Raw genomic sequence first — 3,252 nt, 5'->3', positions numbered from 1 at the left:
GAGCGGAGCAGGGGCAGGGGCCGTGTACAGCAGAAGGCCGCGCCCACCCACCACCTGCTCGCGATGCGACTCCGAGGGAGGGAAGACGGAAGAGGCCCACTGCCCCTCCAGTCACGTGACTGAGCCCTCATTTTAAGGGGTGCACACTGAGACCCAGAGAGGCAGAGACTCATAGAAGGTGGGCGGTGTGGGGCCTAGGACCCCTGACTTGGTCCCCTGTCCTTTCCACCTCTCTCCACCTCACCCATCCCCTCGTCAGCTGCTTTCCCACCTCCTCGGAGACTCGTTCTTCCTCCCTCTGCTCCATGTCAGCAGCAAAGAGGCTTTTCCATGTTTTCCACCAACTCGTTAATGATTTTCTGACCTTCGGTGACAGGCCGGCCTGAAGCCACCTGGACTGGACACTGTGACACACACACTCAGCCCGCTCCAATCTCCCCCCGTGAAGCCCCGAACCTAGAGCAACGGCTCTTCCCCAGGGGCCGAGGCGGCCTGGCGGGTCGCCAGGGCAATGCCTGCCCTTTGCGTAGGACCCCAAGCCTGGACTTCAGCTTCCCGCCGTCCTGCTTTTCCCAAGGGCACAAAGCCCCTTCGCCCAGCAAACCCTGCCGCTCCCCCGCGAACACCTCTGCGTCTTTAAGGTGCAACCTGGGAAACAGCCTCACAAACAGAGACTTGCTCAATCCTCAGAAGCCACGGCCTGAGAGTCAAGAGCGCGGCTTGGGATCTGGGTTCGAGTTAGTGGCCAGGACTCTTTCTCCCTCGGGGGTCACCTTTCAAAACTGCCCCTGCCCAGCAGGAGCCTCTGCCTGGGACGCGTGGGGCCCTGGGAGGCTCCGCCCAGCAGGCCCAGGGCTAGCCCGGAGCTCACAGGAAAGACAGCGCCCAAGCGTTTTTACTTCATAAAATAAAAATAAAACCGACAGCTTTGGCTCATCTGACGGATGGAAGGGACAAGCTGCTGAATGAGGTGGCTAAAGCGTCCGATGCGACGTCACTATGCATATTCTTTTTGGTATTTCTTATTTCCTACTTGTTTGTGAGCCACGAGATTTAACTATAACCATTAGGAGCACAGACAGCAGTGGGCACTTCACAGAATGAAAGATTCTACTAACAGCACACTTAAGGTAATAGATCTTTATTAGGCCTTCCTTTGGAATTAAGAAATAAAAAATATTAGCCTGCCATCTTTTAGAATTAAATTTTAGCCTGCCGTCGCTTGGCCTGGGTAGGAACACCACTCAGGCAGTGGCTGACGCCACCTTGAACGGCTGGAAGTCAGAAGACCAAAGGTCTAGTCTGGTTCCGTGTAAACGTAGGCAAGTTATTCCACTTCTATGTGACTCAGTTTCCTCACTGACCTTTCCTGGGGAACAGTGTGCAATGTTAGAACATGCTCCAAGAAAGACTACAGACCATCAGACACTGATCTGACCCAGTGTTGCTGACAGGACAAGGGGGAGACAGCAGAAAGAGAACACAAAGCCAGCTGCAAAAGAGAAAAGGTGAGCTTTCCAATGACAACCTCACATCCTTTAAAAAAAAAAAAAAAGGATCAGGTGCGAGCCAGGGGCCTTAGCAAGGGCGCCATGGCAATGAGTCCCGGGAATTCTAGCAGCCTTTTCTACAACTGGTGCCGGACAATGGGACAGCCACACGCAAAAGAACAAAGGTAGGCCCCCACCCCACGCCGTCCGCAGGCATCCCTCGGAGGCACTGTGGGTTCGGCTGCAGGCCACTGCAAGAAAGCTGGTACCACAAGAAAGCAAGTCATAGGAGTTTTGCTGGCGGAGGGCCTTCAATTTGTAAAAAATGTAACATCTGCCCTAACCGGTTTGGCTCAGTGGATAGAGCGTCAGCCTGCGGACTCAAGGGTCCCAGGTTCGATTCCGGTCAAGGGCATGTACCTTGGTTGCGGGCACATCCCCAGTAGGGAGTGTGCAGGAGGCAGCTGATCGATGTTTCTCTTTCATCGATGTTTCTAACTATCCCTCTCCCTTTCTCTCTGTAAAAAATCAATAAAATACATTTTTTTAAAAAAAATCTTCTGATTAAAAAAAATGTAACATCTGTGAAGTGCACCAAAACTAGCTACACCTGCACAAAAACTAGCTCAAAATGAATCAAAGATCATTGTGAAAACTAAACAATAAGACTTCTTATAAGGAAATATAAACATAAATCTACTTGACCTTGGGGGGTTAGGCAATGGTTTCTTAAATTTGACACCAAAAGCACAAACAATGAAACAACAAATGGATAGGCCTGGCCGGGCAGGCTGTACTGACAGGCCAAGGTTGCAGGCTCAGTCCCCGATCAGGCGCATACAAGATACAACCAATAAATGCATAAATAAGTGGAGCAACAAATCACTGTTCCTCTCTCTCTCTCTCTCTCTCTCTCTCTCTCTCTCCATTCTTTTCTCTTTAAAATCAATTTTTTAAAAAAGAAAAGAAAAAATGGGTAGTCTTGCATTTCATCAAATTGAAAGAACAACATCAAGGAAGTGAAGACAACCCACAGGATGGGAGAAAATTTTCCACATCATATATCTGATAAAGGACCTGTATCTAGAATATGCAAAGCACTCACATAACTCAATAATAAAAAGACAAATAAGCCAATTAAAAACGGGCAAAGGATAAACATTTCTCCAAAGAAGATATACAAATAGCCAACAAGCACATGAAAAAAAAATGCTCAACATCATTAGCCATCAGGGAAATGAAATCAAAACCACAATGAGATCACTTCACACCCACTAGGATGCTCTCATCAAAAAGACACAGGCGATAGCAAGTGTGTGGAGAAAGCAGAGCCCTCACCCACCGCTGACGGGAAAACGCTGAGCTGCTCTGGAAAACAGTCCAGCAGTTACTCAAAGAGCTAAACATAGTTACTACATTGCCCAGCAACTCAACTCCGATGTATATTCCCAAGAAAAATAAAAACGTGTGTGTACATAAAACTTGTACAGGTATGTTTATAGCTGCATTTTTCATAACAGCCAAAAAGTGGAAACAACTCAAACGTCCATCAAGGGATAAATGGATAACAAAATGCAGTCTATCCACTGGATGAACTATGACTCAGCTAAAAAAAGGACTAAAGTACTGATGACGTTCAGTATGGATGACCCTAGAAAGCAATATGCTAAGTCGAAGAAGCTAGTCACAAAAGACCACATATTGTCTGATTCCGTCTACATATCAAATGCCCCAAATAGGCGAAGCTCGATAAAAAGTAGAC

Source organism: Myotis davidii, unplaced genomic scaffold (genome assembly GCF_000327345.1).
Source record: "Myotis davidii unplaced genomic scaffold, ASM32734v1 scaffold249, whole genome shotgun sequence".
Classification (NCBI taxonomy): Eukaryota; Metazoa; Chordata; class Mammalia; order Chiroptera; family Vespertilionidae; genus Myotis; species Myotis davidii.
The sequence above is the reverse complement of the archived record's forward strand: the minus strand, read 5'-3'. Positions refer to the sequence as shown.